General features: G+C 36.1%; 1 protein-coding gene across 2 annotated transcripts in view; it reads left to right on the top strand.

Moving 5' to 3' along the window:
• GPC5 (glypican 5) overlaps positions 1-12,463 on the top strand; it is a 601,007-nt gene that overhangs the window by 584,654 nt on the left and 3,890 nt on the right. The gene's annotated exons all lie outside the window — the stretch shown is intronic.

Genomic DNA, 12,463 nt, shown 5'->3' with positions numbered 1-12,463 from the left:
CCCCCCCGACACTGCGGCTCGCGTGGCTCCGCCCGCGCGCGGGAACTGCCTCACTGCTGCTCGCAGAGCGCTCGGTGCACGTGGCCTGGGCCGCACGGTCCCTGCGCCAGGCTTCCCTTCGCCAGGACACAGCTGACATTGCTCAAAAGTCTCGGAAATTATTCTCAGAAAATATTCTTCCATCGGCATGTATTTTGACTCAAATTTTAATAGTGTCCAAATGGCCTTCCAAAACTCCTTGGTAAGAATTAAATCCCAAGAAACATAGAAAAAGTTCTTAAACAACCATGCCAGGAAGTGTTTCAGTTCTTTTTGAGCTTGAATCAAAGTAAAATTTACAAATCGTTGTTCAAGAATCTTTTTAAGATAAATGTCCATATGCGGCTCTGAAAGCCAAGAGTCTTCCCATGGTTCTTCCATAGTTTAGATATGGAATAGCAAAACAAAAACAAGAAGAGGAATTCAAAGTTTATAGGGTTTACTCACACAAATCAGTCGCTTAGGGATCAGGGATCGTTCTGCTCACAATTCTCCACCATTGTTACAGTGTGGATACTGTAACACGCATTTATCAAACCAGGAGTCCCATGGAAAGGAAGTATATATAGACGGATTCTTGCTAGATGTTTCAGAGATGTTTATTTCTCCAGCCGCATGGCCGGAGCTCTGCCGAGGAACTGTTCCAGTCACGGGACCCGAGGGTCCTTGCCTGTGCAGGGGAACACAAACCAACCAATGGGAACGAGGCTGACCAGGGGCTCGGGAAACCCCGTGTCTGTGCCCTCAGGGCAGGGCCCTCTCCCAGGGCTCCATGGCAGGGGGGAGGGACCCCAACAAAGATGTAGGGTTTTTTCACTGTAAAGTGAACTTACTTTTTTTTTTTGCTTTAGAATCCAGGCACTCTAATTCTTCACCTCACACGTATGCTAATTTTCTTCGGAGCTGCCATTTGGAGTCCTTCAACAGAGAAAGATCCAATTGCCCTGAGAAGACACCTTACTTCAGGACTGTCCGTACTGCTAGAAATGGGTGTCATTTGAACCAGGTTTTGCTTTGTCTTTTCTGAGCAATCACCCAAACCTATGCCATGACCTTTAATCTCTCCATAAAACCCCAAATCCTTGGTGTCAGACTGAAAAGCAAACCTGTGGTGGTCTGTAAAGCAGTCATCTCATTATTCAGCTTCCATTTTCTGGAAGAAGACTATTTAAAAACAGAAGTAGTTTCAGGGCACAAAGAGCTATCATGCTTTAAACTGCCTCATATCCAGGCTTTACACCATGGAATGATTCCCCTCCCTATTAATTCCCAAGAAATGATACTTCTGCTAAGGTAAGCACATCAACTTGATAAAACCTCTGGGTAACACACTCTGGGATGTGAATTATTGTTCTCAGGAAGTCTGGCATACATTTGTAGGCTTTTGGGTACAGGCTTCTGGCAAAACTTTCTCTGCTTCACTGTCTGTGGGATCTGAATCCAATCTTCCTTCTCTTCATCTACAAGAAGAAAAAGGTGAATATGTTGTGTGCCAAGGTCATTGTTATCATCTCCCCTTCTTTTGCCACATGCTGATGCTTCAAAGGAAACAGGAGTGCGGTGGAGGAGGCGGTCTTGGTCTGTGGATGCAGTGTATCCCCTCAGTTCCCATGACTCACCCATGCATGGAAAAAGCATTTTTAGCATTTTGACATACCTTTTCACTGACAAAGGTACAGCCCAACTTAAGTGCAAACTTACAGTGTCTTTAACTTACAGTCCACACAGAATTACTTTAAATAGAGGTCACCTTTCTCTCTTTTCTTCGCTTTTGAACCCTCATCCATTATTTACTCAATTCTTTCTCTCTTGGATCAATATCTTCAGGCTAAAAACTTAAACTGTGAAAGTTCAGCTGTTTCTCATCCATCTGTATTCCTGTTCTCTTTGAAGAGCTGTGTTGTGACTAAAATCCTGTTTTGAAAATATATCTAAATTATCAAATTAACCAGAAATAGCAGTTCTGTTTCTTTGCTTATATTTAGGTTAATTAATTAAGGTAAAATAGATGGGCACCTGGTTAGAAGAAAGGATCAGGCATGGCATACGTACTGTTAAGAAGAAACTCTTGAAGCCATATAGGTTTTCTTTTTATTTTGGCTTCCCAAATGTCCACACTACCAATATGGGAAACAAATAAATAATCTTTTTCCCCTCAATGTTTCTTTTCCTCTTCTCCACATGTTATCTTTGGACCTGATATTACATTACTCGCATTGCTGCTAGCCAGGAGACTGATATCTTGCTTTTGTTAGTAACTACTTTTGTCCAAGTCAATGGTCAGCTTTGCTAGGCTGTGGGAGCATGGGGTGATCAGCAGTTACTTTCTGTTCAGGGATGGATGCTTGGGAGCAAAACAGAAGCAGCACTATTCATGTGTTGCTGAATTGGAGCTGTATATTTGTGTGAAACCTGCATATTGATATGAATTCTGCAAGGCCAGCTTTCCTAGGGAGAGGTAAAACTGCTGCAGATACCAGGTTTGTTCTTTGAATCACCCAGTGGTTATCTCTGAACTTACATAAGACACATATTTTGATGTTTACCTATTTATCTTTAGTGACTTCAGATCAAAGATCCTGTACTTGTGGGATGCACTGAGACACAAGACTTCCTATGGCATTTCATAACACTAAACACACTGAGGGATGCAGATCAATATTCATCAGTAAGCACCACAGAATTTATCACTGGCATTCATCTTGCCTAAAAGAAATTGAAATGCTCAGCCAGAAAGAACTGTCTCTGAAATGAAAATCAGAGAGGAAAAAAATTCTGTGAAAAACTGTGGGTTTTAAAACTTCATAATCTGGTTAGAAAACGCATTTCTAAGAAGACATTGGAAAACTGACTCTTTTCAGTCCTATGCTTTTGATATGTTTTCAACACAGTAGCTGAGCTGAAACATGTGGAACCAAAAGTAAACCTAGAGAGGAAGAGAAAGCAGCAACTGAGTAGAATCTCTATGTTGCACTTTTATTTATAAGGAAACAAGCTGTGCTTTTGTTTAAGGTGAAGGAATGGAGACAAGGACGTCTACTTTCTTTACTGCTCCACACTTCTTTTTTCTCCAGTAATCCAGTCTTTGTTGTGGGATTGAGTCAGATATCAACAGCAGATTTTACATTTTCTCAGTCTGTTTCTGGGTGCATTACAATGTTATGATTAGCTGACAGCTTAAGTTCTTTTCCAAATTATAACAGCATGGTCCTTCTTCCTCTTGCCAACACATAGCAGATCCCACTGTGGGGTGTTTCTAAAAGTAAGATCAAGATGAAGTAAAACCAACTCATCAAGAAAAATCACAGATCTAATCACTCACCTTTGGGAACAGGTTCACAAGGGGGCTCTTAAATGTGCCACTACATGGCAACAGGTGAGTTTAATATCTCCCACCCGCAGGCATGATAAGGAAATGACTGTAAAAAGTTCTCCCTTAAATAGTTTTAAAATGTAGAAATATGTCATTAAATTTGCTTTTCAGCAAAACTTAAGAACTACTTAATGTATCAGTATTTTGGGGATTAAGATAATCTACAGGCTGTGTTTATTTTAACAGAGAGTGGAATGATTGGAATTCTAGGTAGACTGACCTGAAAAAAAAATACCAAGTTACTTGAATATCTTGACAATGGAAACCATTTTAGTTCAGATTTATTTTCCACAAAAATGTTTTTATTTTTTTGCTACTTTCATTTTAGAAACAGCATCCAGACAAACAGTAGAATAATGAACTGCTACAGTGAAATTGGGCCATAAATCAGGGAAATCTGAATGATTAAAAAAAAAGTTGAAAAACATTTCATCTTTTAATGACCCTAACTGGTAACATTCTTCCTCAACCCAAGTTCACACATTAATTTCAAGAGTTTCAGTTCAAATTCATCTCTTTCTTCTATATGGTAGTTTTTTATAAGCCAGAATTGTTGATTATAAATCTCCTACAGCAAAATGAAAAAAAAAAAAAAAGAATATAAAAGAATAATGGGTAAATTGTTTCAAAGGACAGTAATTTATATAGGACATCTGGACATCTGACTCACAGGAAGGAAACTAGTACTAATCAGATGAAAATTTGGAGAATGAAGAATTTGCTTGCTTTTACACAGTCTGATTTATGGGACTTTAGCCGTATTTTAATTTTTTATTGATTACAAAGCCTTTGCATAGGTTAATGATAAAGGTTAAAACTCCTTCAACAGTGAAAAGGATTGAAAAGATGGATTTCTTCATTTAAAACAGGCATTATTGGCAATACTGATTCCAGCACCCTAGAGCCTTGATTTTATAATGAACATTCTTATAATGAACATGGATTTAGAAGCTATTGCCCAAGAAGGCAATAGGAATAGATCTAATGAAGGTTACTGTGGTTCTCTCTACCTCAGACATAGTTGTGTTTGGTGTCTGTATGGAAAATAAACCCAAGTCTTTTAGACACCTAATACTTGCCATTTTATCAATATAGTTTTAATATATATGCTATTTATGCTAAAACTGACCTACAAGTAAAAAAAGTACGTATTAGCTATTTCAACAAATAATGTTATCACTTTTTGATTCTTAAGAATGTGAAACAAACGGAAATGTTTTGGTTTGTGACACCATTTGTTTGTGTTACATTAACTCATAAAAGCTTTGTTTTCTCAATGGAAATACTGAGTAAATTAATGTATAATGTGAAACAAATGCCACTGTCAACTTTGAAAGAAAACTTTCAAATACTGGACTAGAGACTTAATGTCTGCTGCTCTTTCAGTTAAAATGACTTGCCAGACTTATCTTAAGACCATTGGTTCCACTCTATTTCTTGTGTATACAGATTTCATAAAATATGGGCAGTAAAACATGATGTGTTGGATTCATTTCCTGATACATTCTTAACCATGCAGAATTTTCTTAGCTAATACCATTAGGCAGGTTTCTTAATTGGTTTCTAACAATAACAGGAATACTATTCCTTTGTATGTGAGATTACTTGCATCTTGATATTCCCTGTACTGTTCAAATTGCTATTTGTGTTGGTTTGCGTACTATTACAATGATTGTTGTAAATGTAAGAGAAGGAGGATTTTAGATCAAATTATTTCCTCCAAATAAGTGCCTATTACACTAAATTTCTTCAGTGTTTATGCAGTTGGCTTGGCTTCTAAGTGAGTATGATCTCTCTGTTCCACATCACCTTGTGGCATACAGCTCAGGTTCAGCTTTTTGGTACTCAAACTCTCCTTGGGATCTGAAACAGATTTCATAGGGTACTTTTCTTAGGAACAGCCATGAAAACTCAAGCAATGACATCATTTCAATGAAAGAAGTGACTGGCCAATTGCAGGGATGAGGCTTATGAAGACATTGGGAATTTGCTGCTAGGTTTTATACCACATTATAGAAGCTTCCTATGACACTAAGCAACACTCCAAATTTAAGTGATTTCACTGGCCATGTCTACGTTGTCAAGCTTGTGAGTTGTCTCCTGGTTTCGGTTCTTCTTACCCACATTGCATGGACGTTTGTTCACTCCATGGCTGAACATTAGGGAAAATTATCTCGGTCACTCCAAAATAAACTTAAAGTTCTGTGGATAATTCATTCCAAAGACTGCTTCCAAAAGGCAACACAAACCAGACGTTTGAAGACTTGGGTTTCTCTGCCCTACAGAGTCCCTCAAAAGCAGGCTTTTTATTTTCAAAACACTTTCCCTTGCCTGGATATCGTACCCCAGAGCCTGCAATGCATTCCTTCAGTTTCATGTTATAAAAACAACACCTGGCGGGTTGCAGCACAGCCCTCGTATTTATTTCGGACACTTTGAACTAAAACCAAACAAACAAATTGATAACTGGATCTCTGAGCCTGGGGGATCACTGTGTGTGGCTTAAAAGAGATGCAAGGCATTGTACTATGTAGAGGAGATTTGTTTAGCAATTTCTTCTAGGTATTGATGTCCCTGGGCACAGCAGGCATAAGCCACTCAACACCACTTTGCCTGAAGGATGTCCTTCTGGGACACATATTTAACTATGTAAATGTAGCCGCGATGACGCTTTCTGTACTTTAACAGGAAACACTTTCATGAAGTACTGGCTTCTCATAAATGTTTGCACACATCAGCTATTGACTATTTTCATGTCAGTATGCAGCCCTTGATCCTGCCCTTCAACACCAGATACTGAAACCAAAGTTGATTAAAGGCAGGGGTTTAGGTATAAAACTGAAAATATACTACTGCAGCTGAAAAAATATGAACTTGATAAATATTTCACTTTTTGAATATTTATTTTTCATTTTCCTACCTAGAATTTCTAAAATGTAATCCATTTTTCATAGCTACATGATTCGACATTTAGTTTTAGTTTTCCATCAAAGATATTAAGCATGATGGTAGGGGACATATTGGAAAACATTCACTGGTCACTCAGTGTTGAACCTGTTATGTGACTAAGTGTAGAGTTTGCCTGTCCAAATTCAGACCAAATATCTACTGCTGAGTATTCCACCTCCTTCTTCTGCATTCTTCAGTCATTGATTCACTGTAATACAAGCTGTTGTAACTAACTAAGTTGCGTAAATAGAAGGGTCAAAAGTCACTGGAGATGCTCTAAGATGTCCAAGACATCCGTAAAGGGTTTTGTAAGAATCTGGTTGCTTTTGGACAAGCAGATGTATGCCAAACGTGATATCTCTCTTCCCTACATCTAAAATGTCTGTAGGCAGCTGTGTTTAACCAAATGTACCCAAGCTGAAAATGTAGACTCTACACATACCAAGAACTAAGCAGAATTATTTGCACCTTACATAGCATCTCTTAGTATCTTCTTAAGCTCATCACTTCAGCATCAACACACTGCTACTTTATGCTGCATTCAGGGTAGTGCTCAGAATTGTTTAACATTTCTGACACAAACTGAACCATGTAAAAAACACAGCAAACAGATGAAATTTTGCTCTGCCAAATTTCGAGCTCGTGTGTGATTTTAAAAAGAGTGTACTGAATTGTTTTTAATGGATGTGTTTTAAGCACTCTGGCCTTCATATTTAAAAGTAATCTCATACAAGTGAGAAAGTGTAAGCACGTTTTTGGCTTGTTGGGTTTTCTTTCAATTTTGGGTTTTCATTGCTTTTGGTTTGGTTCCTTCTTGCATAAAGCAAAGTGGCTGTAGAAGACTTTATGAGAATCATTCACTCCACTTTTATGAAGATAATCAATTTCCCTGAGGTCCAAGATACGCATTAATCACTGGATGCTGTAAGTTAGGGGTCCCAATGGGCTGACTATTTTAATTTTTCACTATATTTATTTTCCTCCCACCTCAAAACATCAGGCAACAGTCGCAGGCTGAAACAAATAGTGAAGCAGAGGCATTACTGTTTTGTGAAAATCTATTCATTTTGGTTTCAAACATTTGATGCAATGAAACTGCACCCAAATTAAGATTTTAGACCTAACAGAAAGACACAAGTTGATAGGAATAAAAACCATTTTACATCATGCAATTTTATTATAAGTGAAGGCTGTTTTCTGTGTAATTCGTTGGTTTCATTGATAGGGCATTGATAGGGCAACACTTACATTTATGTTCATGTAATAGTAGATTGTATAACAAAAAATTCTCATTTTTTCTTAATTAATAAAGTTGAATCCTCTGTTCTTTTGTCATAACTCTTGTAGCAAATGGAGCCTCACTGAAAGACAAGTCTGAAGTATTAAGAAATTCACCTGAATAAGCTGATTCATAATTCATATATGGCAAACATATGTGTAATGCTACAAAACTTATTTTGATTTAAAATTAAAACTTAAAGATCCCCAAAGCTTCATTGGAAAAATGCTTGAAAATTGTGACATTCCTTTATCCTCTGTGGATCAACTGTGAATTTTTCCTTCATTACATGAAAACTATACAAAAGAAAGCAAAGATACATTCTCTCCTAGGTTGATTCCTGACTCAATTCTCAGCAGAAATATTTCATGTATCTCTTACTATGTAGTCAAAGAATGGCAAAGCAGTGTAAGTTCATTCCCCCTGTACTTTGTGTTAGTAGTGGGGGGTTTTGTTTGTCTGTTCATGACTAGTGCTGAATTGTGAAATATTTAACATTTATAGAATCACAGAATTGTTGAGGGAGGAACCTCTGCAATCATCCATTCCAATGACACTGCTCTTTTCCATTTCACTTAAACTGTGTAATGGAGAGGGCAAAAGTTGCATTAAATTATAGAAACATATTTCCTGAAGAGGGTGAATACACACACTGGTCTATGTGTACTATAAAAAGGGCATATAGAATATGTTTTCCTTTTAGGGACATCCCCTAGATTTTCCAAGTATAGATGCAGTCATAAAGACATGAAAGCGACCTCCAGAAATTAGTCCTTTTCCAGGTAGCCTTCATAAGAGAGTTTTCACACAACTTTTTCTCCCCTCATTAAGACTTCATGGCCAATATCCCATCAACTTCACATGGAAGAGTCTTTGAATAATAATAATAAGGGTAGTCTATTGTTTCTACTTTTATTTCTAAGCACTGGATACTCATAAGTATTTTGTGACATTTTTAAGAGTACTGGCTTACATACACTAGCTGGAGCATGATCTCCATATACATATATTCAGTATATTTTTTTCTCACATATAGCTACTGTTCAGTAGAACAGTATATAAATATTTTTTAAAGTAGAAAATGGACATTTTCATAGGAACCACTATGTATAAACTGAAGTATTTCTGAGGTATTTAAGTACAGCTCAGTGATTTAGTTATCTGTGAGTTAGTTATATTTTGTTTAGTTTTGAACCATTTTCATGATATTGGGTAGTTAGGAATAAAACCTGGCAAAAAACTCCAGTGAAATAAAAGGAGGAGACATTCATTAGAAGCTTTAAAAGTTCCAGATGGCAAAATATTGGCCGGTCAAATAAAAAGTTTTGGGAGCTAATATGTCATTTTAATTTATGAAATGCAAATGCAAGGTAATACAAAGTAAATACTTTTTTTTTTTCCTTTTTTCTTTTTGCTTTTTTTTGTTAAAATAAATTAATGCCTCCCCATGATCCTTCTCATAAATTTAGGGACAGAACTTCAGCAAGTTCTCAGTGTTTTACTCCACAGTTCATGTTTTAAAAGATCCTGAAATTTCCATTGCATGTGATTTAAATAATTACTTTTTCTTCTAAGAAGAATTTTGCCTACAACTTCACAGTGCTGACTTTTAAAAGCAATATTCCACATTTCTTTTACATCTGAAATACTGTCCCTTCCTTTAAAAATAAAATTTTTCCTCATATTTGAGGCTTGTAGGAAATTCTGAATCCATAAAGGCTGTATTTTGAATCTTGCAGAACATCATAAGAATGTTGCACAAAGAGAAATCCAGTTCTTCCTCTTCTCTAAATCTTTGTCTGGGTTTGTGTCCAAGGTGATGTCGACAGAATCTCATTTGGCACCTTCAGTTTCCCTTGAAAACCCATATTAATTCTGTTATATGCTGCACAGTAGACAGAAGATAATACAGAGAGGTGGTTAAGGTTAGACTACTCTCACACAAACACTTTCTGGTTTGGGTTCAAAATAGGCCACTGTCAGAGGATGTTCCGTTTAAAACCATTAAAATTATTAAATTCCCAGCATGGCCCTTGGTAGGTAAGCATCTACTGCTCCAAAGTCATAGCCTGTTTTTGTAATATTTTGACAACCTCAGCAGAAAACTTCTGTGTCAAATGAAAACCTCCCATGACTATAGGTTTGACTTTTCAAATCGAGGCTAAACACTCTTGCTGATTATTTGAAGGAAATTGTATTGCTGCTGTAGGTATTCTGGAGAACACAACAGGTCAGCTGTCAAAGCTGCCAATGACATTACCTCTCACAAGTTTAAGTATGTTTAGAACATGTTAAAAAGCTTTAGAAACACTCTACAGCTGTTATACTATAATGAGATGCTGTAATATTAAACACAATGTTTACTGAAATGCTTTTGCTGCTTATTTTTTTCTAAACCAGAGCAGGACAATATTTTAAATTGCAGCTATTTCCAGAGTTTCAGAGCTGATACTGGGGGCATGTATGCGATACTTGTCAGCTTTGCTTTATGTAGACTTATGCAAACATGATATCTGGATTTTAATTCCCAAGCTATTTATATTATGCTCTGCTGAAATTATAAATTTCATCAGAAAAATCCCTCTGAATCTCAGATGAGACTTCTGAATTTTACCATTTTTCCAGTTAAAATGATTTTAATACGAAACTAGACAGTCATCAGAGATAATTTGAAATACCTGGGAATCTTAATTGCCTTTTCTGTAACATAAATCCAGACTCAGACATGTGAGGAGACTAAAACCAAAGAAATTTGTTTTGTTTCTGGTCTGTTCTGCTACAAATGATTGAATAGCTCTCATATGCAAGTATTACTGCTTATGATATATGAAAGGTGGCATATATTTTTAAATCCTGATGCATAATGGACGACAGAACCCACTAATTTAAATAGAAAGGATAGCCTAGATGTAGTAATTAAATCTATAGTTATATTTACTAGAACTACCTAAAAAATAAGCTATTTTAAAGGAGTGGTTTTCTTTTCAGTGATTTTTTCACCAGATGATATCTATATATATATTTTTGGACCTCTTATTTCAATGAGGTCAAAGTTGTGGCATAGATTTATAGGACTGAATAGGTGACAGGTTTGCTGTATGGTTACACTACAATTCTAACAATGTATTCATTTAAGATCAGAGATTATATATAATGATTTATGGCATTTTGATTGACCAAAGGAAAATACATTGGTAGGTTTGAACATTTTTTTATAGCACTGCTTTCATGAGAACTTCCAAAGTCTGCAGTTTTCAGTTGAGGCTGGAAAGAAAAAATTTCCCATCAAAAGAAATCTCTGTTTTCCATAGTACTGTAAGTTAAATTTTCAGGTGTAGAAATTACACCTGACTGTCCAGTCATTAATTAATATCTAATCACATTGTCTTCAGATTTAAAACACATTCAGCTGAAGCTGGTTATTTCTTCAACTGCCAGATCTAAGAATATTTTTCTTCTTTATGTTAATTAGCTTTTATAATTGATATCCTGCATAAGACCATATCTTTCAATACTGTGAAAATGTATCTGTAAATATACTGGGAAAAATCTACTTTGCTATACCTATAGCACTTACTGAACTGCTTTGTTGTGTAGACGAGAGCTGAATTTTTCACCATCTATTGAAATTAGTCTTTTTAAATATGAGAAGACCTCACTAAAACTCTGAAGAAATTATGCAAACAATTTTTTTTGCTTTTGTTCTACATAAAATCTTCCTTGAAAAAAATCCTTGATATACCTTGATAGTGATGATCCTCTCAAAATATTTTCAGTGAAGCATTGAGTGACTGCTGTTTTTCTAGACAGGTTACAGAATGTACACAATGAGGAAAAGTTGTATTCCCTTCTTCTCAAAATGTGTTGTCACTTTTCCTTCTTGTATGTCTACTTGCATTGTACTCATACAGCTAATTTCCACTAATTCCAGGCAAGAGAACTGGATTAATAAATCCACACAAAATAGCAGGGTACGCTGCTCATTACAGAAGCAAAGAAGACAAATTCAATCTAGCAGGTTTTTTTCAGAAAACATCCAGCAGGTTTTTTAAGACAGCATGTTTGACTTTAGCTGACTCTTCCCTTAATGCTTTTTTTTTTCAAAGCTGCAGGAAGTACATAGAGCAGGAGTTCACAAAAAGCAGCTTTCAAGCTGCTTTTAGAGGGAAGAGTACTTTTAATGCAAGCACGAAAAAAGTTATTCTTTTTGAGAATGACTGTCCTCTGCAGCTTCTGTTAAATCAGCTTAACAAAGAAAACACCATGACTAAAATATTTATACTTCATCATAGTCCCTTTGAATAATAATAAAAAAAAGATTCACTAGTTTATTCATTTTTCCTAATGATACAGAAAGGAAATAAGTATCTAAACAATGAATACTGATTCAGAAACTCAGACTGTAAAATTAATATATCATCTCGGTAGAGCTGAGCTTCTTTCTAATGCTGCTGTTCCAGCAGTAGAGTTTACCTTCTGAATTATATATGTATTGACCTAATTATATAAATATTGACTTTGCTTTATATGAAGCCTTTTTTCAGTTTCAGTGTAATTACAATGTCAATATTTGTTGTATGTAATAACACTGAATTTAGACTTGTTAATTTTGATTGATAGTGGCATGCCACAAGTTATTATATGGGATAAGACAGTTAGTCTACAAGTATGCATAGTAGATACAAGCAGCTGACAATGTTACCAAATTTCGCTGTGTCTCCAAGACCTTCTGCTTCCAATGTTTAACCAGGCAGAAGAACTAGAACGGGTGATTACATCCTTGTTCCATACAAAATACTGTTTTGAGGTGGAGAAATATTTAC

This window comes from Corvus brachyrhynchos, unplaced genomic scaffold, assembly GCF_000691975.1.
Source record: "Corvus brachyrhynchos isolate BGI_N302 unplaced genomic scaffold, ASM69197v1 scaffold12, whole genome shotgun sequence".
Lineage (NCBI taxonomy): Eukaryota > Metazoa > Chordata > Aves > Passeriformes > Corvidae > Corvus > Corvus brachyrhynchos.
This window is presented reverse-complemented; position numbering and strand designations above follow the sequence as displayed.